Source organism: Pan troglodytes, chromosome 6, assembly GCF_028858775.2.
Source record: "Pan troglodytes isolate AG18354 chromosome 6, NHGRI_mPanTro3-v2.0_pri, whole genome shotgun sequence".
NCBI lineage: Eukaryota > Metazoa > Chordata > Mammalia > Primates > Hominidae > Pan > Pan troglodytes.
In genome coordinates this window covers 162,986,480-163,008,716 of record NC_072404.2, presented here as the reverse complement: position 1 = coordinate 163,008,716, position 22,237 = coordinate 162,986,480, and the positions used below count along the sequence as shown (strand labels likewise).

Sequence of the window (22,237 nt, the reverse complement as noted above, 5' to 3'; positions counted from 1 at the left end):
GTCTTAAAATATGTTACTCTCTGGTTTTCAAATAGCTCCTTGGAAAAAATAAATACTACCTTCTCGTGAGACAGCTTACAAACTTGCATTATTAGCTGCACTGCAGAAAATATGGCATGTTTTTTTTTTTTTTTTTGGTCTTGATCTTGTCAGCACATCATTAATTTGCTATTAAACTACCTGCTTTACAGAGTTTATTTTGTAGCACGGCATGGCTTTTTCCTCTCCTTGGTGATCTCATGAGACAACAAATTACTATGTAAGATAACAAATGACTAGAACTTGGCAGATATGATATTTCTGTTGTTTTCCCTGCTTCCATTGAGATGCTGTCGATCCCTAACAGCATTATAAACAGATGGCTAATTGTTATGAAGCTATGTATTGTGAATGCTGAAACTTCCCTACTTCTTGGTAACATATGGTTGAAAAAATCATCTTAGGGCATTTATAAGGATAATGCAAACCCAGGACTAGTTCTTGAGAAGCGGGAGGACATTCTGAGTTATCTGTGAACTTACATCTTATATTCGCTTAAGGATAGAACTTTGGTTTCCTAAGAGATAAGAGGAGTTTGGATATAGCCTTATATAGAAGTTTCCCAGGGTTGCTAAAACAAATTACCATAAACTGGGTAGCTTCAAACAAAAGAACTTAATTTTCTCACAGTTCTGGAGACTAAAAGTCCAAAATGCAGGTGCCAGCAGGGCTGTGCTCTCTCTCTGAAGTCTCTAGGGGAGAATATTTCCATGCATCTTACTAGTTCTTGGTAGTTGCCAGCAATCCTTAATTCCTCTTGGCTTGTACACGTAGCTTTTAGACTCTAACTTTGTCCTCACCTGGCGCCCCTCCCTGTGTGGCTATGTCTACATGTCTTTCTTACGAGGATACCAGTCATTGAAATGACCTCATCCGAACTTGATTACATCTGCAGCTCCCAAATAAGGTCACATTCACAGATTCCAGGAGTTAAGAATTCAACCTATCTTCTTTGGCAGTGACACAATTCAATCTATATACCAGGAACTTGTTAAACAACCTCTCGATAACATTCAGTTTTCTTCTTAGTGGAGCTCTTTTGCTCTAAGAAAACAGAAGCTTTAGCACTGGAAAGGTTTATTTCCATGTTGAAAGTATTTTCATTTTGATTAGGCCGGGCGCAGTGGCTTACGCCTGTCATCCCAGCACTTTCGGAGGCCAAGGCAGGCGGATCACCTGAGGTCAGGAGTTGGAGACCAGCCTGGCCAACATGATGAAACCCTGTCTCTACTAAGAATACAAAAGTTAGCTGGGCATGATGGCAGGCGCCTGTCATCCCAGATACTCAGGAGGCTGAGGCAGAGAATTGCTTGCACCCAGGAGGTGGAGGTTGCAGTAAGCCAAGATCACACCACTGCACTCTAGCCTGGGCAACAGAGTAAGACTCCAACTCAAAAAAGAAAAAAAAGTATTTTCATTTTGATTAACATCCAATCCTTGTCCTTGAAAGTAATACCTCATCCAGTTCAACATACTTGGGCCTGAAATGAGTGCAAAGTTGATAGTTTTAAAAAGATCGTACTGTGTAGTTAGAACTGGAAAGGCTTCACAGAGTCCAGTCTCTGAAGGGAATTGATATTGTCCATGTTCTTGGCGTGACTCACACTATTTTAACAATAGGTACATAATTACTTGCAGCAGAGGCAAATCACTGTTGCTTGAATGTAATTTGTATTAGAGATGTATACTCATATTAGAGATTTATGAATTTTTCTAGTGCTCTGTCTGGCTTTATTTTATTGATGTTTTGTTGTGTCAGAGTTTTATTTCTGAACCTTAGCTTCTAAATGGTAAATGGGCTGTACTTCTTAGAGGCAAATATTCACATCAGTGCTTAGGAGGCCCGTTCTCAATCAGCATCAAGAACCAACCGAAAGCAGGACTTCCTCTGACGCCAAGTTCTTGGCCATTTGTTGTCTTGAAAATCCTGAAATTACAAAACCAACTCAACAATTTAGTTTTAATATTTATCAGGTTTATTTTGATGATGAACCTGATTAGTGCCAGTTGGTGAGATTTTAGAGTCACATTCATACTAGCTTTATAAGAAGTGCAAAATGTTTTCAAATTGAGTGAATAGCATTTGAAAACTTTTGCCAACAGCCATGTAATGTGTAGATATTTAGATGCTCAAATAGCCTTGGAGGAGAACAGAGAAAACCCATTTTAAAAGACTGAATTTCAAACGTAGTAAAACAACTAACATTAACATACATCTTGCACGGAGACAAATGTAAGAATTCCATGTGTTAGAAAAATAACTACTTAATTTGGTTTATGTCAAAAAATACAGGAAACATCCTGATTAACCTTTACGTAATTTTATTTTGGCTACCGACTTTATTTTAATTAAACTAACCAAGATAAAAAGTTCTGACAAATATACCAAAACATTTAGTTTACAACAAAAACTTTGAAAACACAGCCTGGGTTATGGTTATCATTCTGGCCTAATGTTACCAATAAAGTCTGTCATCTTCTTTGTCCTAGCCTCTGTCTCTCCCTTTCCTGCCTTTCATCACATTTATGTCTGGCTGTGACAAACTTTCCTGGGGAACCCTGAAAAATGGACTGGTTCTGTCTCTTGAGACAGATTTCCCTGGGTGAGGGGTACACTCAAATCTGTAGACTTTTAAGGAAGATCTGGATTTTCAAATATTACTGACAAATATTTTCCAAAACCTAACCACCCCACTCCCCCCAAAATTTCCTGAGTTTGATTATTCCTAGAATTTTAGCTGTTCTGTATGATTACTTCTTTAACAGAAATATTTTCCCTTGGCTATTGCCTGATAAGAAATTAAATTCCAAACTTTCTTTCTAATTTTTGACTTATACGAACAAAATGTTTCTAGAGCAGAAAAAAAAAAAGCCAAACTAATTCTAACATAATTACGGCACTCTTTGTGTCAACAGATAAATATTGGGCACTTGAAACATGCAAAGCCTTGCCTCAAGTACTGCACACAGGCTCTCTTTGGTACCATTTTCTCTCTTTCCCTGCCTTCGAACATAGAGGAGGATTCGTGTGCAAGTTATGAGGAGGGTGTTTCGGCATTTCCCCGTCCACATTTATTCATTCTATTTTTTCATGAGGAGGGTGAGTTATGATATGAGAAGGGCGATTAGTGAGAGGAAAAGTGCCAGGGCACACATAAGTCCGCTGCTTGGCCAATTTCTTTTCTTCAAGTTCTCCTTAGTAGCTGAAAATGCTCATGTAGTGAATCTGGCCTGGGCTCTGGGCCTTATTTTATGCTCGAGACTAGAAACGTGATTCCAAAATGCAGCCAAGGTCTGGAACTATGGCTGAACAAGAAATCCTATATGGGCTCCAGGAGGCAGCAGGGTCGGCCGGTTGAAGAACTGAGAAATGTACCTGTTTCTGCGTTGGGTTAGCAAGAAAAAGCATTTATCTTGGTGATCCAGGTGGTCTCCTGGACCTCAAACTAATCAAGCAGAGCTCTATTCTTGGGCAGAAAAACCAATTCTTTATTGAGTCAGGAGAGGTTCTCCCAGGGAGTTTAGACTGGGGACACAGTTTCACTTCTGTGGGTCCTTCATAGTCCATGTGGAAAGGGCAAGGCCTTTAACAAAAAAGAGGTGTTCAAATCGACATGGGCAGAACATCTTTTTAGACACCAGAGAGCCAACCTTCAATGTTGCCTCCACCAGAAATGGGAGTATAAGTTTTTTGCAGGGCTGGGCATTAGTAGATGTTTCATCTTTAATATATATTTTTTCTCACCTAGGATTAAGGGATGGCTACCCAGGGAAAGCTGAATTATGTTGCAATAGGAAAATAGAGAGTAAAAGAGAGTTTTACACTGCAAATTAATTTATTTATTTGTTTTGCAATTGTACTTATTTATTTTTTTTTTTTAGTAGAGACCGGGTTTCACCATGTTGGCCAGACTGGTCTCAAACTCCTGATCTCATGTGATCTGTCCACTTTGGCCTCCCAAAGTGCTGGGATTATAGGTGTGAGCCACCATGCCGGGCCTACACTGTAATTTTAATAGTTAATGTTAATCAAAGCCTAGAGAACTAACAGCTTTTAAAAAATAAGAGTAGGAGAAGAAGCATCCAGGTAACATGACACTCAGAGCTCAGTAATCCTAGGTCTGAGAAGAAACAAACGCCTGGCAATGTAAGTAACCTCTTGGTGGGAGATTTCTTCCACTTAAGTTCAGGTTCAGAAGTCATGCAGAGACACAAACTGGCCCAGACCAGTTGGCTTCCTGGGAGTCAGAAGATTTTCTCCTTCTCCCCCTTCATTAGTTTGTTCTTCTTCCCCTAGATACAATGAAATCTCCACCATGACTTTTACACACCAACTAGAGGGTGAATCTACATCACACTCTAGTAGAGTGAGTCTAATAGAAATACAATGTGAGCCACATATGTAATTAAACATTTGTTAGTAATGACGTTAAAGAAGTAAAAAGAAACAGTTGAATTTTTAAAAGTCAGTTTTCATGTTTTATTTAATCCTGTATATCCAAAATACAATTCTTTCAACATGTAAACAATTATAAATGGGCTATTTTATATTCTCTTTCTTGGGCGGTGTCTTCAAAATTCTTATGTATTTTGTACCGAGAGCATATCTCAATTTGGCCTTTTCATTTTAATGGAATTAATTATTCTAATTAGAAATAACTAATTTATACTTAGGTTCCATGTAGTTTATGGTTGAAAAAGTAGATGCACATACCTGAAATTGTTTCAAGTAGACTTCAAAGTCTTCCAATAGTGAATTGAGAATCAGTTTTTAAATATAATTTTAAATTAATTAAAACACAATGAAAATTCAATTCCTCTGTCACAGTAGCCACATTACGAGTGCTCAACAGTCACATGTGGCTAGGAACCACTGTACTGGATGGTGCAGGGCTAGACTGCACTATATATCTGGTTCTGAGAACATAACCTTGAAGTAGGGGCTGGGGAGTTTTATATTTCCTAAATGTTGTGGGTATGCAGTTGATACTGTAATGACTTCATGTATCCTAGCCACTCTTTCAAAAAGTAGGGTTTGAAGGGTCTATGTCACAAGAGAAACACAGTCTGAGCTACTGTTTTGATTTCTGTCTGACACTTGTTTCCATCTCTTTTTCAGTTGGTTCAGCACTCAGAGTGCAGAAGGGGATGATAAATGATCAACTTCTAAATCCTTATGAAGTTAAAAAATATATACTTCTTTGCTTTCAAGAAGCTAGTAATCATTTCCAGTAAGTCTGCTATTTCATTGCACATGAGCTTATATTGTTATTCTTCCAGGTGAAATAACGGCAACTCTTCTCTACCCATAGTCAACTTTCCCTCAGGAAGAGGAAGCACATTTTTATGTTATGAATCCTAAATAGAAGAATTAGCTGGTATAATGGCCGAATTGATGTGGAGGTAGGCACACAAGCTGTCAGCACATAAACATCTTGCACAGTGTGTACAACTGATCTAAACCACTGTTAACTTTCCAGTAGCAACAAGCTTGAATTGTTCTCTCTGAATTTTGAATGTCATTTTTAAAAACCGTGAGATAATTTTTCTACAAGATAGTTTAGGTTTTCTAAAAGTAACTTATAGTCTTACAATCTTCCTACACTAAGTCAAACTTTGCAACACTCATTCACTTTGCAGCATAAACATGCTTAACAATGTTTTGAGTCTTTGGTATCAGTAAGCACTTTATATAAGCAAATGCCTAATCAGTGAAATTCTAAATTAACCATAAAAACGAACGAGAAAAAATATCAAGAGATAAAGGTTAGTATTTATAGATCATCAATGCCAACCAACAGCTAATATAGCCTGTTAAATTTTATGGCAATGGTTCATCCAGAAATAATTGTGTTAGAGTTCAGATTATGAAATGACTGTGCCAACCCAAATTCTAGGGCTGACAGGGCAAAGCAGCTTAATTAGTGCCTTTTAAACAGAAATAACATATATAATCGAGCTTCTAATTTAGATTCCTCTCCTGTAGTATTTGTGAAAATTCAGAAAAGGGTTGTGTTGAAATTTACTTAGTATTTGTAGGAGATAAATAAATACGATTTTTAAAGCAGAAGTTAATCTACTCAAGAAAACCATTGCTAAAGATTTAAAACACATTACTTTCTAATGTACAAATGGGTTGTCTCTATGCTTTAAATTAGGCCGTTTAAGACATTTCCTCAGTAACAGTTCTAGCCATGTCTCTGAATTAGATCTAGAATTGAATGCAATAAATCTGCACTTCTTTTAAAATACTACTTTGGTGATTTCTAATTCAGACTTGTCTCCTCCCCAATTAATCTTCACTAGTGAGTTATGATTGAATATAAACGGCGAATGTCAGTCTTGGATAGTGGTGGTGCTACTTAGATACTTCAGAAAATAAGTGACATTAGGAGACAATGAATAGAAAGAAAAGGTGGGAGTAGCACAGCCTTACTGCCATCTGTGACTTAAAAAGACACTTTATTGACAAGCCCTTTCTTCCCGGAGAATTTAAACGTGACACATGAAGTACAATGTTCCTTCCATCTGTGGGCCAACTTTTAATGTTTCCCTGGTCCTACTTGAGCACTGGATTAAAGGGGTGGGAGTAAGTGGAGAAGAAAAAGAAAAGCAGAGAGAGGATGACAGCAGCAGATCCACAGTCTTACAAAATAGTATCTTAAATGTCTAGGTTTCAACCAGCAGAGGATCCATAGTCTCATAAAATAATATCTAAAATGTCTAGGTTTCAACCAAGAGTCACTCACAATATCAAGGACCAGGAAGATCTCAAAGTGAATGAAAGAAAAAGAAAGAAAATCAATAGGTGTCAGCCGTGAGATGACAGAGATGTGAGAATTACCTGGTACAGATTTGAAATTAGCCATTCACTGAGCAATTACAAACATGCTTGCAATGAATGAAATCTAGAAAATGTAAACAATGTAATCTTTAAGGAAGGCTTTGTATAGGCTACTCAATCTCAACATTAGAGTGTTAATTTTTTTATTTTAACGTATTTGAAATTTTGAATGGATCTGAAATTTTGTCAAGAGTCGACATTAAGACTTCTAGAGAAAGATGTGTAGCTATGGGTTTTGTTTCATCTAATCATGTTGCTAAGTCAATCATAGATCAAGGAATCAGAACTTTTCAGAACATCTTAACACATTTTTGGAATGATACAGAAAACTTTTCATTCATACCTCCTCTGTAATTGTAGTTTGCAAAACAGGAAGAGTGGATGGATAGAAATTCTTGGCAATAACAATTAAGGTTGTGGGGCTATAACTAAGAGTGTTTGTGATAAGTGTGGCGAGATCTTCTTTGATGTATTAATTAACTACATAATTGATGAATTCATGTTGTAAAGTGTTCGGCCATGTGATAACAACCTGAGGACCGTGAGGTTGTGCATACCTCTCTTCACACTGGAGTTCCCAAAGAGGCAAAGTACTAAAAATTAAGGTCACAATATAGACTTTTTCAAGCAACTATATTTTGGGACCCAGGATAAGTAGTTCTTCTACTATCTACATTTGCTGCTGTGCTACAGCCAAGGAATACAGTGATTTTTTTTAAAACAAATCAGAAAAATCATTTATTATTATTATTATTATTTATTATATTTTAAGTTCTAGGGTACATGTGCACAACGTGCAGATTTGTTACATATGTATACATGTGCCATGTTGGTGTGCTGCACCCATTAACTCATCATTTACATTAGGTATATCTCCTAATGCTATCCTTCCCCCCTCCCCCCACCCCACGACAGGCCCCAGTGTGTGATGTTCCCCTTCCTGTGTCCAAGTGTTCTCATTGTTCAATTCCCACCTATGAGTGAGAACACGTGGTGTTTGGTTTTCTGTCCTTGTGATAGTATGCTGAGAATGATGGTTTCCAGCTTCATCCATGTCCCTCCAAAGGACATGTTTTATGGCTGCATAGTATTCCTTGGTGTATATGTGCCACATTTTCTTAATCCAGTCTATCATTGTTGGACATTTGGGTTGGTTCCAAGTCTTTGCTATTGTGAATAGTGCCGCAATAAACATACATGTGCATGTGTCTTTATAGCAGCATGATTTATAATCCTTTGGGTATATACCCAGTAATGGGATGGCTGGGTCAAATGGTATTTCTAGTTCTAGATCCTCGAGGAATCACCACACTGTCTTCCATAAGGGTTGAACTAGTTTACAGTCCCACCCACAGTGTAAAAGTGTTCCTATTTCTCCACATCCTCTCCAGCACCTGTTGTTTCCTGACTTTTTAATGATCACCATTCTAACTGGTGTGAGATGGTATCTCATTGTGGTTTTGATTTGCATTTCTCTGATGGCCAGTGATGATGAGCATTTTTTCATGTGTCTGTTGGCTGCATAAATGTCTTCTTTTGAGAAGTGTCTGTTCATATCCTTCGCCCACTTGTTGATGGGGTTGTTTGTTTTTTTCTTGTAAATTTGTTTGAGTTCTTTGTAGATTCTGGATATTAGCCCTTTGTCAGATGGGTAGATTGCAAAAATTTTTTCCCATTCTGTAGGTTGCCTGTTCACTCTGCTGTAGTTTCTTTTGCTGTGCAGAAGCTCTTTAGTTTAATTAGATCCCATTTGTCAATTTTGGCTTTTGTTGCCATTGCTTTTGGTGTTTAGACATGAAGTCCTTGTCCATGCCTATGTCCTGAATGGTATTGCCTAGGTTTTCTTCTAGAGTTTTTATGGTTTTAGGTCTAACATTTAAGTCTTTAATCCATCTTGAATTAATTTTTGTATAAGGTGTAAGGAAGGGATCCAGTTTCAGCTTTCTACATATGGCTAGCCAGTTTTCCCAGCACTATTTATTAAACAGGGAATCCTTTCCCCATTTCTTGTTTTTGTCAAGTTTGTCAAAGATCAGATGGTTGTAGATGTGTGGTGTTATTTCTGATGCCTCTGTTCTGTTCCATTGGTCTATATATCTGTTTTGGCACCAGTACCATGCTGTTTTGGTTACTGTAGCCTTGTAATATAGTTTGAAGTCAGATAGTGTGATGCCTCCAGCTTTGTTCTTTTGGCTTAGGATTATCTTGGCAATGCGGGCTCTTTTTCGGTTGCATATGAACTTTAAAGCAGTTTTTTCCAATTCTGTGAAGAAAGTCATTGGTAGCTTGATGGGGATGGCATTGAATCTATAAGTTACCTTGGGCATTATGGCCATTTTCACTATATTGATTCTTCCTATCCACGAGCATGGAATGTTCTTCCATTTGTTTGTGTCCTCTTTTACTTTGCTGAGCAGTGGTTTGTAGTTCTCCTTGAAGAGGTCCTTCACATCCCTTGTAAGTTGGATTCCTAGCTGTTTTATTCTCTTTGAAGCATTTATTATTTTTTAAAGATTTTTACCAAAAACCTTTGAAAGTAGAAACAATTTCTTTTTGCTCAAGTAAAGGTTAATCTTGAATGGTCTTAAAATGTTGCCTCCTTCCAGAAAAGGATCTTCCCCAGTGATACATATAATTAAGCTGTGCTTGAAGGCTGAAGCAGCCTGTAAGCTAGATACTGAAGTCTCAGCTAGTTATCTCTTCTCCCATCCACGTACTAACCAAACCAACCCTGCTTAGCTTCCGAGATCAGGCACATTCGGGATGGTAAGGCCATAGACAGGTTGCCTCTTCCATTTTTGGTTTGTGTCCATTTCACTTGCACATCCATTCCAATGCCTAACGTGCCTATTGCTAAAAAGGACTTAAGTGAAAGTGATGACAATCTCACTTGCCTCCTGACCACAAATGTGGCCTTGGTGACAGAAAGGGCATGGCTGGGTCCACAGAGTCCCTGGCCTGCTCACAGGTGTGCAGAGCTGGGGAACAGCTTGTTCGGGAATTGTCCAAGCCAATAGAACAGGCAGGAGGAAGAGGTTTCTTTGCATGTTTCTACTGTACAATTGGGTGTCCTGTGGATACTTATCAAAATAAAGATGTGATTCATCTTAAATTATCCGGCTCTAATTTGATAATGCTGCATAGGTATTTACGTAATGACAAGATTACTTCAGAAGGGGACAGATAAGATGACCTCAGATGAGGACAGTCTGGAGTACAATCCTGACTCTTATTCAGCAAACCAAGAAAAGTTGTAGTGAAACAGATTATGTTCTAAAAGTCTACACTCCTGTTATCTCAAAGATGATTAATTTGTTTTCCCCTATAAACAATGATGCTGAGAAATGAAAATAATCTGTTGGTATATTAACATTCATAATTGTGTTTATTGAAACGCATGGTCATTTACTTGATGAAAATGTAATATTGGCCTTGAGATATTTTCATCTGTGCAGATTGTCATAATGATATTACTATATTATGCTAATGGTCACTTTACAAAAATGAAAGTTATACAATGGCAACAGAATGTTGCTGTTTTATGCCATTTTTCCAGTAGAATCTCAATGATATATTAAATCAATCATATTTACTATACTTCTAGGAGAAATTTTACTGAACAATTATCATTCTGATTTAATATACTTTTCAGAGTACGTAGCTGGAGCCTGGCATAACTGATGTGAGTTACAGAATCTCTAATATGGAGATGTTAAGGCTTTTCTGACTCTGATCTCACTATTTGAGAAAAAAAAAACAAAATTAAAATTCCTCCCAAACTGTCAACAATACAGTTATTCATTGAGAGGTTTGGTCTTTTGTGTATGAATCATGATTCATAAATTCTATTCTATGAATTTTTGTTCTATGGTATTTAAGCTTTCTCTCTGTTTCTGTAATTTGGAACTATTTCAGGAAATTAAATATTTAGTTATTTTTTTTTTTTTTACCATTAACTAAAGTTTGAAGCCCAAATGCCTTCTGAAATTCAGACAGGCCAAATTCTTAGCAGAAAAAGATACTTGAAATGCAACTGAAATATTTAAATCTAAATATAAAAGCTATTTTTAAATGGCTGAAATTATTCTCTTCCCCCTTGTTCTCAGAGCTGCATATACTTATAACAGTTATTGAATGAAAACTTAAAATACATGGAATTAAAAATTATATTATTAACATAGAATATGTGGAAATAAATATAACACTGTGATTCACAGAACTGGCTGTACTATCTTATGAATCTGCAACAAATTGTCTGTATCAAAATTTCTTAGTCTGTAAGGGACTAATTGCTTATATGTGTCTCTCATGAAGTTTAGAGATAATGCTCTCCTCTGATCACACACTTGTTACTTACTACCTATGTGAGCTTTGGTAAAGTATTTCACTTGGGTGTTAATTTCCTTATCTGCAAAATGGGAATAATCATGTATCTAGTTTTTGTGGTTGTGAAGAGCAAATGAATTATGCATTTATATTAATAAAATATTAAGCACCTGTGTAACACATGTGAAGAGAAACATATGTGTTTATTTTTAACGATAATAAACAATTAATGGCAACTTTGACCAATATAAACTGTGAATCATAATTTTTACTTTCTGAATTCAGATTGGTTTATAATTTAAAATCTACCATTTTGTTAAATGTATCATATTTTAGTGATTTTAAGGTTGGTGATTTCTTAAAAGAAAGTACACATTATTCTATGGATTAGTAGGAATTTCATTTTTCTTATATTGTTATTGAAGCCAAATATTTAAAAATACGTAATTGATCAACACATAAAAATTCCATTTATATTTTATATTTATGTATAAATACTATTTTTGCATTCTTCAACATTTCAGATGTATTGACACATTCTTGCTTTAATTTGAATTATTCCCACTTGGGACTTGTTCAAACAATCTCTTAACCAAAACCTGGATGACCTATTCATATCCTTTAGCAGGGCCTGAATATCCTGTGTTCCTCATGAGCTAGAAATGTGAATAACTTTGTGAAATAGGTAGCGTAGGGTTTTTTTTTTGCAAAACAGAGTCTATGAAAATTGCGCTTTGCCCCAAATTGTTAATTGCCTTTGCACACCTTGTAGCACCTGTAGCTGGGGAGTCTCTTTATGACTGAGATCTCAGTCTAGGTCTTTCCCTCGTAGGAGGTGCTCATGACATTTTATCTAGTCAGTTCTCACACAAAGGACTTGCCTTAGATACTGACAAAAGCCTGAAAGAAAACAGAGGATCTGGCAAATGCTGTGATAGTGTGTTTGTTGGCGATTACCTCTCTCAACACTGTCAAAGATTCAGATTGTAAAAAATATCCACACATACAACTTTTTCTGTTATCATTATATGGACTCAGAAAATAGAGCAAAGAAATGAGGAAATTTTCTGAACAATCAGGCAAGAAAAATGGCCTCAATTACTCATTTTGTCTCTCTGTCTCACTTGTCTAGACATTGCTTGGGGGCAGGGGGTGAAAATTTACTACAGTTTTCTAATACATTGATTACTTTAAAAACTAATATTTTTTGACAATTTGCTGAAAGAATCTTTGCTGAAGGCCTAATTGAATTTGAAGCCGGAGGTAGTGGCTATTTTTATTTATTACATCATGAGGTCACCTAGATTATGCTTAAACAACTTTACAAGTAATTTTTCTGAGTTCAAGGGTTTGATTTTTTTTTTCATAAAGTCATGAGGGCTAATTTCCAAGTGGATTTTGGAGAAGATTTATGATTCTACTTTCTGATCATCCAAACCAAGAATCTAGATCCCATTCTAGACAAGGTCTTAGAGATGTGATGTAAGTACCTTTCTATCTTCCCTTTCCTTTCCTTCCCCATGAATCATTTCTCTTCTGGATTACATTCAATTCTTTCAAATTCATTCTGATCTCCATTCGATCCTTCCTTTCCACTGTGACCAGAGTGATTTTTCTTAAGCACAAATTAGCCCATGTCCACTTCCTACTTAAGATCCTTTGATTCTGCATAAGTGCTTTCGGGATGAAATTCCACACTCCCCAGCATAAGACATGAAACCCCCTGTGTAAGAGCAGTGTTGTACTTTCTCTCCTATCTCCCTCCCAGGCACTCTCCTAGAGCTACCTGGACACGCTGCAGTAACTCAGACACCCCCAACTGCAGATAGGCTCCTTCCTGTGTCCCCACCAGTGGTTCTTAACTGGGAAGAAGCTGCATTCCAGGGGAGATATTTTGCAATGTCAGGTGACATTTTGTTTTCGTTTTTTAAAATTTTTAAATTTTTATAGATTAGGGGTAAAAGTGCAGTATTGTTATACAGATATATTGTACAGTGGGGAAGTCTGGCTTTTAGGATAACTATCACCCAAATAGTACATTGTACCCATTAGATAATTTCTCATTCCCCATCCCACCCTCCTCCCTTTCTGAGCTTCCAGTGTCTATTATTCCACGCTCTATGACCATATGTGTACATCATTTAGCTCCCACTTATAAGTGAGAACATGAGGTATTTGGCTTTCTGCTTCTGAGTTATTTCATTTAACATAATGACCTCCAATTCCATTCATGTTGCTCCAAAAGACATGATTTCATTCTTGTTTATGGCTGAGTAGTATTCCATGGTATCTATATGTGTGTGTGTGTGTGTATATATATATATATATACACAGCACACACACACATATATACACACACACACACACACACATATATACACCACATTGTCTTTATCCAATCATCCATTAGACACTTAGGGTGATTCCGTATCTTTGCTATTGTGAATAGTGCTGCAATAAGCATACAAGTGCAGGCATCCTTTTTATATAATGATTTCTTTTATTCTGAGTAGACGCCCAGTAGTAGGATTGCTGTATCAAACTGCAGTTCTATTTTCAGTTCATTGAGAAATCTTCAGGAGACATTTTGGTTGTCACACTAGCACCTCATGGACAGAGGCCAGGGATGCTGTTAAGATTCTAAAACACACAGGACAGCCCCTGACAACAAAGAATTATTCGGTGAAAAATGTCAAAAATAAGAAACCCTGACCTAAAACAACCTTCATGGCTTTCTTTACTCACTTTCTCCTACTCTTTAAGACTCAGCTCAAGAGTGACTGCCTCTGGAAATGTTCCTTTATCGCCACCCAGCCTCACTGTGATTTACCTCTCATTACTGTTCTTGTTATCTTCTTTTTCTCTTCTATAGATTAAAACATATTTTAAAATACAATCTTTGGAATCTATTAGGTACCTGTGATGGTTAATACTGAGTGTCAACTTGATTGGATTGAAGGATGCAAAGTGTTGTTCCTGGGTATGTCTGTGAGGGTGCTGCCAAAGGAGACTAACATTTGAGTCAATGGACTGGGGAAGGCAGATCCACCCTCAATCTGGGTGGATACAATCTAATCACCTGCCAGCATAGCCAAAATAAAAGCAGGCAGAAGAACGTGGAAAGACTAGACTGGCTTAGTCTTCTGGTCTATATTTTTCTCTCGTGCTGGCTACTTCCTGCCCTTGAACATTGGACCCAAAGTTCTTTAGCTTTGGGACTTGGACTTGCTTCCTTGCCCCTCAGCTTGCAGGTGGCCTATTGTGGGATCTCACCTTATGATCGTGTGAGTCAATACTTTTAATAAATTCCCTTTATATATATGTCTATCCTATCAGTTCTGTCCCTCTAGAGAACCCTAATACAGAATTCGGCACAAGTAGAGTGGAGCCCTACTGAAAAGATACCAAAAAATGTGGAAGCAATTTTGGAACTGGGTAACAGGCAGAGGTTGGAATAGTTTGGAGGGCTCAGAAGAAGACAGGAAAATGTGGGAAAGTTTGGAACTCCCTAGAGACTTGCTGAATAGCTTTGACCAAAATGTTGATAATGATATGGACAGTGAAGTCCAGGCAGAGGTAGTCTCAGATGGAATGAGGAACTTGTTGGGAACTGGAGCAAAGGTGATTCTTTTTATGCTTTAGCAAAGAGACTGACAGCATTTTGCCCCTGCCATAGAGATTTGTGGAACTTTGAACTTGAGAGAGATGATTCAGAGTATCTGGCAGAAAAAATATCTAAGCAGAAAAACACTGAAGAGGTGACTTGGGTGCTCTTAAAGGCATTCAGTTTAAAAAGAGAATCAGAATATAAAAGTTTGGAAAATTTGCAGCCTGACAACGTGATAGAAAAAAAAAATCCTATTTTCTGAGGAAATATTCAAGCTGGCTGCAGAGATTTGGATAAGTAATGAGGAGCCGAGTTATTCACCAAGACTATGGGGAAAATGTCTCCAGGACATGTAAGAGATCTTTGTGGCAGTCCCTCCCATCACAGGCCCAGAGGCCTAGGAGAGAAAAATGGTTTTGTGGGGTGGCCCCAGGGTCCCTGTGCTGTATGCAGTCTAGGGAATTGGTGTCCTGCATCCCAGCCGCTCCAGGTGTGACTAAAAGGGATCAAGGTACAGGTTGGACCATGGTTTCAGAGGGTGCAAGCCCCAAGTCCTGGCAGCTTCCACATGGTATTGAGCCTGAAGGTATACAAAAGTCAATAACTGAGGTTTGAGACCCTCCACCTAGATTTCAGAAGATGTATGGAAATGCCTGGATGTCCAGGCAGAAATTTGCTGCAGGGGCGGAGTGCTCATGGAGAACTACCATGCACCTGGAAGAGCTATAGACACCCAATGCCAGCCCATGAAAGCAGTCAGGAGGGAGGCTGTACCCTGCAAAGCCACAGGGGCAGAGCTGCCCAAGGCTGTGAGAGCCCACCATCAGTGTGACCCGGATGTGAGACCTGGAGTCAAAAGAGATCTTTTGGAGCTTTAAGATTTGACAGCCCTGCTGGATTTTGGACTTGTGTAGGGTCTTTACCTTCTTCAGTCTGGCCAATTTCTCCGATTTGGAATGATGTATTTATCTAATGACTGCATCCTCATTGTATCTAGGGTGTAACTAACTTGCTTTTGGTTTTACTGGCTCATAGGCAGAAGGGACTTGTATTGTCTCAGATAAGACTTTGGACTGTGGACTTTTGAGTTAATGCTGAAATGAGTTAAGACTTTGGGGGACTGTTGGGAAGGCATAATTGGTTTTGAAACGAGAGGACAAGAGATTTGGGAGGGGCCGGGGCAGAATGATATGGTTTGGCTGTGTCCCCACCCAAATCTCAACTTGAATTGTAGCTCCCACAATTCCCATGTGTTGTGGGAGGGACCCAGTGGGAGGTAACTGAATCATGGAAGTGGGTCTTTCCTGTGCTAGTCTCATGATAGTGAATAAGTCTCATGAATCTTGATGGTTTTATAAAGGGAAGTTTCCCTGCACAAGCTCTCTTCTCTTGTCTGCCACCATGTGAGATGTGCCTTTCACCTTCTGTCATGATTGTGGGGCCTCCCCAGCAACATGGAACTGTGAGTCCATTAAACCTCTTTCTTTTGTAAATTGCCCAGTCTCAGATATGTCTTTATTAGCAGCATGAAAATGGACTAATACAGTGCCCAACATGCTTATTGATTATGTAAATGGATAGTACTAATTAGGGCAAATTCACCTATCCATGAACTCAGATGGTATGGTGAAATGTAACAGGTTTGAGTCCCTTTTAGCTATGCTTACTTATTTATGAAATGTCTTTGGGACAGAGCAGAACTTTCATGAATTCATTTAGAAACTCAGAGGAGAGAAATTAAGACATTACTAAAATAAGTTAATTTTCAAATTATGACTATGTACAGATTTTTCTACAATTTCAATTTTATATGTTGGAAACAGAACAGCTATAAGTGTGAATAACAGACAAGAGATCCATCCAAGGCTAAATACTATCACTCACTTATTTTCCAAATATTTATGAGTGACTGCTATATGCCAGGCATCATGCTACCCATGAAATGTCATGATGAGCAAAACGTCCTGTGCCTGCCCTCAGAGAGTGACAGTCCAGCAGGAAAGACAGACAATCCAGAAATATTATAAATGAAAAATTACAAACAGTGATCATGACTGTGAAGAAGAGGGAAAGGGTGTTAGGAGAGTTTACAAAGAGAGTGTATGTGTGGGGCTGATCTATTATAAAGGGGCAGGAGGGCTTCCCGTAGAGTTGCACTTTGGAGCTGATGTTGACTGGGGAGGTGGTGCATGGTGGGGGAGGAGTGTGCCAGCCAAAGGAGGAGCACATAGAAGCCTGAGGTGAGAAGGGCCCTAGCATGTTCTGGAACCAAAGAGAAGACCAGTGTGGCTGGAATACTGGGGAAAGGGGAAGGCTGGGAGGACACGAGGCTGGGGAGGTGGACAGAGCCTTTTATATAATATTAAATGTTGACAGAGTCTTTAGGCCAAAAAATATTTAGGGGAGCCGTTACGTGTGTAATTATTCCTAACTGAAAAGTTCAAAGTACTGTTATTTGAGCTATATTTTGTTAAAATCAACAATGACAACAACAAACCACTAGGACAACAAAAATTTCTTCCTGGATTGCTTTTTAGATTGGGCATTTTCATAGTTGTATTAGTTTCCTAAAGCTGCTGTAACAACTGACCACAAACTTGATGGCTTAAAACCACAGAATGTATTTGCTCACAGCTCTGGAGGCCAGAAATCCACAATGGAGGCCAGAAGTCCACAATGGAGGCCTCAGCAGGACTGCATTCCCTCCACAGCTCCAGGGGAGGAGGTTTGTTGCCTCTTTCAGCTTCTCGTGGCTCCTGGCATTCTTGGTCTTGTGACCATAGAACTTCAGTCTCTTCCTCTCTCTTCACATGGGTCTTCACATGAGTTGCTTCTCTGTGTGTCAAAGCTCTCTCTCTCCTTTCTCTCATGAGGACTCCAGTCAGTGGATTTAGAGTAGATTTCTAAGTCCAGGATGATCTTAATCTGCAGATCCTTAACTGCATTACATCTGCACAAACCCTGTTTCCAAGTAAGGTCATGTTCACAGGTACCAGGGATGAGAACTTGGACATACCTTTTTGGGGCACACAATTGAAGGCACTACAGTAATGTTGATTTCCAATCATTATTATTACTAGATTATACTCGAGCGTTATTGCTGTGTTATTTCTTAGGGTATTCACCTCAATACTGCTCATCCATTCACCACCACTAAAGATGACAGGTGCACAGAGAAGCAAGCAGTACACTGATTTGGACATGGGACTCAGCCTGGCTTGGCCACTATCTTGGCCACTATCTGCTGTGTGACACTTAACTCCTGCAAGCCTCATTTCTTCACCCTTAAAATGAGGAGTGACACTTTACCTTTACATATATGATAGCCTTTACATGTTTTCTATGACTCTACAACTTCATCACTCGATTCATGGCTCTGCTCACTTTTTCTTCACCATGCTGACGTTTTGTCCTCTGGTCCTCCTTCTTTAAAATATTTTAATCCTTTTCTGAGTCCGTGGGGATGGTGGTGGTGGGGATGGTAGTGGTGGGGCCTTCCCTGACCTTTGTGGCTGGATTCCTACTCCAAGTCCTTGCATAGAGAGAAATGGTTTTATAGGGGAATGTTTCATTGGAGATGAAACAATGATACTTTGGTAGCCGGGGCAATTCTTTTTTTTATCCTTATTGGAGGATCAGTCCCCAGGTGAAGTTTATTTAGTACTTGCCATTAAAGAAACGTGAGTTGGTTAGAAGCCAGTGTGAGCAAGTGGAGAGAAAGAAAGTTTCTGATTCAGTTGAATTATAATAAAACAAGCACCTCTGTACAGTTTAAGATAAACCCCACTGAACTGAATGTTATTTATGTAAGCTAAAACCCTCATTAAATTGACAGCAGCATTATTATTAGGCAAAGTGTGATATAACATAGATACAGACTCAAAATGGACATAAATGATGTCCACTGTATTTATTTATGACAAAAATTAGTCAGAATTGTAAGTACTGGTGATGTTAGGTTTTCTATTGAAAGGGATTCTTTCTGCATACGTCTGGGTTTGAGTTCATGTAGCCACCAAACTCTGCCAGAGTTTAATGAGGATCTCAAAGGTGGGAGATGGATCCATTTGGTCGATGTAGGTGTCTATGAAAGACCCAGAAACATTAGTCTGTCAGAGTACCAAAGGGAAAGAAATAATTGAAAAGGAGATATAAAAGGAGAAGAAAGACAGCTATTAAGAAGTTGAATTCTAGTAGAATTACGAGGGTATTTTTACAACACTCTGTAGTTTTAGATGGCTTCCTCCATAGGCCCCAACACAAAATGCATCACAGAAAAGTACAAAAGAGCAATAGTCCTTTTTATGAGATTCTGTTCATTGGAAAAGAAAAAGAAGATTTAGCCAGCAGCAGGAATTTGTTCCACCTAGCTTTAAATGGAAATCACTTTTAAAGCAGTCATGGAAAAATTTAGCTGGGTTCCCAAACAATATAACATGTTCAGTGCAAAGTCTGATTCGCGAAGCTTCTGCCAGCAAATCATTATTCTTGCACTACAAGAAAAAGGGTGTATTGTTCCCTGTTACAGGAGAGCTAGGGAAAAAGAACATGATAGTCAGCAGAGGAGCTAAAGAGACTTGATTTATAGATTATATTGACTCACTAGTGTGGAAAGAAAAAGTAACCCATATCTAATCTTTCAATTCTTCCTTTGAGGCATCTTTCAGATGTGTACCTTCCTCTCCATGACTTCTGAATCTGTCTTCATGCCGTCCCCTCCCTCTTGTTCACCTGCGTTGCCATCATAGTCCCTCGCTCCCCAGCTGGGGTACCAGATATCTGTCTGCGACACTCAGCCCCATTCCTACCTCATTCTACGATCTCTCCTACAGCACAGGGACTGGCAGTGTAGGAACTACATTTCCCAGAACCCCTTGCCTAACAGAGCTTTGTTTTGGATGCGACCAGTAAGAAGCCCCTGTGGGAGATTTGGATGGCAGAAAAGTGTGTATTGGGGCAGTGGCCTGCTGACATGCAGAGTTTGGAACCTAAAGGGTTTTTAGTAGCCTTTAGAAGTTCACCAATAGATACCGGAGGCTGCTGTGACCTGTGGGGAAGTTTCCTTGAGTTTCTGACCTGCCTGGAGGCGATGTCTAATCCCTCGGTAGCCATTAGAGAAGCTGAGGCCAGCAGTGACTGGCCTTCCTCAACCTCAGGACTCCTTTCCGTCACTCTCATAAGCACATAGTGACCCACATCAGATCCCTTCTTCCTTGGAGCATCGAGGGAAGGTTCTATTTTCCTGATTGCTTACATCACTGCTCTCTGGAGCTCGGAAATTATCTATCACAGCTCCTTATTTTATGGATGAAGCTCAGAGAGATTAAGTGACTTGCTCAAGATCACGCAGCTCCTTAATTATGGAACCAAGCCTGTGATCTCTATCTCCTAACTTCCAGACTGGCGCTAATTTCTATTGTTTCATGCCTCTGTAGATTTGTATACCATCTCCTCATGTTCCCGCATATTTTTATACCCCTATTTTGTTGTATCTACGATGCCAGCAGTTATCATTGTTTCATGAAAAAAAAAAAAAGAAACCATCATTCTCAGTAAACTATCACAAGAACAAAAAACCAAACACCGCATATTCTCACTCATAGGTGGGAATTGAACAATGAGATCACATGGACACAGGAAGGGGAATATCACACTCTGGGGACTGTGGTGGGGAGGGGGGAGGGGGGAGGGATAGCATTGGGAGATATACCTAATGCTAGATGACGAGTTAGTGGGTGCAGCGCGCCAGCATGGCACATGTATACATATGTAACTAACCTGCACAATGTGCACATGTACCCTAAAACTCAAAGTATAATAAAAAATAAAAATTAAAATTAAAAAAAAAAAAAAAAAACCTAAGAAAAATACCACCAAATAAACGGACTCAGTAAATTTTAATCACTGGAAAATTTTGTGCTTGCTGAAAGAACTCTTTTCAGCTTGATTATAAATTTTTAAATTATTTATTGCATATACACAAAAAATAAAATATAAGCAAAATAAATTGGGTGAGATATTTCTGAAACTTCCTTTCATGTAGAGTCTGACTCTTTGAATCATGTTTTTGACTCAGAGTTATTAAGCCTAATTACATATAATTCTGTATAAATAATATATAAAATATGTATATATATAGATAATGGATCTATATTATAGAATAAATATATTTAACTATAATTAAATTACATAGTTAATATATAATTAAATGTACAATTTAATTAAATGTTTATATATCATTAAATTATAAAATATTTATTTAAAAATATAAAAACAATATCTTGAAATATATTGAAATATAATATGAAATATAATATATTGAAATATAATTTTATATATTACTTTATATAAAAATATAAAAATATAATATATTGAAATATAAAAATATATATTGAAATATATTTCAATATAATATATTGAAATATAATTAAATATACTTAAAATAAAATATAAGCAAAGTTAATTGGGTGAGATATTTCTGAAACTTCCTTTCATGTAGAGTTTGACTCTTTGAATCACGTTTTTGACTCAGAGTTATTAAGCCTAATTATATACAATTCTGTATAAATAATATATATTAACTATATTATGTATAAATATAGATATATGTATAAATGTAGATAATGGATCTATATTATATAATAAATACATAAAAACATATACAATTAAATTACATAGTTAATATATAATTAAATGTATAATTTAATTAAATGTTTATATAATTAAATGTATAATTTAATTAAATGTTTATATAATTAAATTATATATTTATTTAAAATATAAAAATATAATTGTATGATTATAAAATTATATAATTATATATAACAGTTTTAAAATATAAATTTCTATGCCATCAAGAGATAAGATGAGGTAATATTTCCTTAAAAAATGTTAACTTATTTTTAATTTCGTGGGTACATTGTAGGTGTATATATTCATGGGGTACATGAGATATTTTGGTGCAGGTATGCCATGTGTAATAGTCACATCGTGGAAAATTGGGTGTCAATCCCCTGAAGCATTTATCCTTTGTGTTCCAAAAAAATATGGAATCTTTATGAATGTATGTGTCATTCTTGTGCAGGGGCCTTGCTGATCTTCCCTGTATTGGTCCAGTGTTAGCATATGTGCTGCCAAAGCAAGCGCAATGTAACATTTAAATCTGTTAAGCAACTAAAATGCTGGGGTGCTAGACTCTTAAGTCATTTGGCAATGACACAGAACTAGACTTCTTTTTTTACTTTTGCTTCCTGTATGTTAAACATATATAATACACCGTCTCACCCATCTTCTTTCAAAACAAGTAGGTCCTAGGAATAATAAGAGTGGTCTGTAATTGACTCTGAGGTTTTCTTGCAAGATGCTGACATGTGTCTTACACGTTGTTCTCCTACATGCAAGCATTGCTTGTGACATCACGA

General features: G+C 37.6%; 1 protein-coding gene and 1 non-coding gene across 2 annotated transcripts in view; both read right to left on the bottom strand.

The window, feature by feature from the left end:
• CNTNAP2 (contactin associated protein 2) overlaps nucleotides 1–22,237 on the bottom strand; it is a 2,300,337-nt gene that overhangs the window by 565,278 nt on the left and 1,712,822 nt on the right. The gene's annotated exons all lie outside the window — the stretch shown is intronic.
• Nucleotides 21,855–21,962, bottom strand: LOC112209838 (U6 spliceosomal RNA). The gene has a single exon (XR_002944840.1). It is a non-coding gene; the product is annotated as a U6 spliceosomal RNA (small nuclear RNA).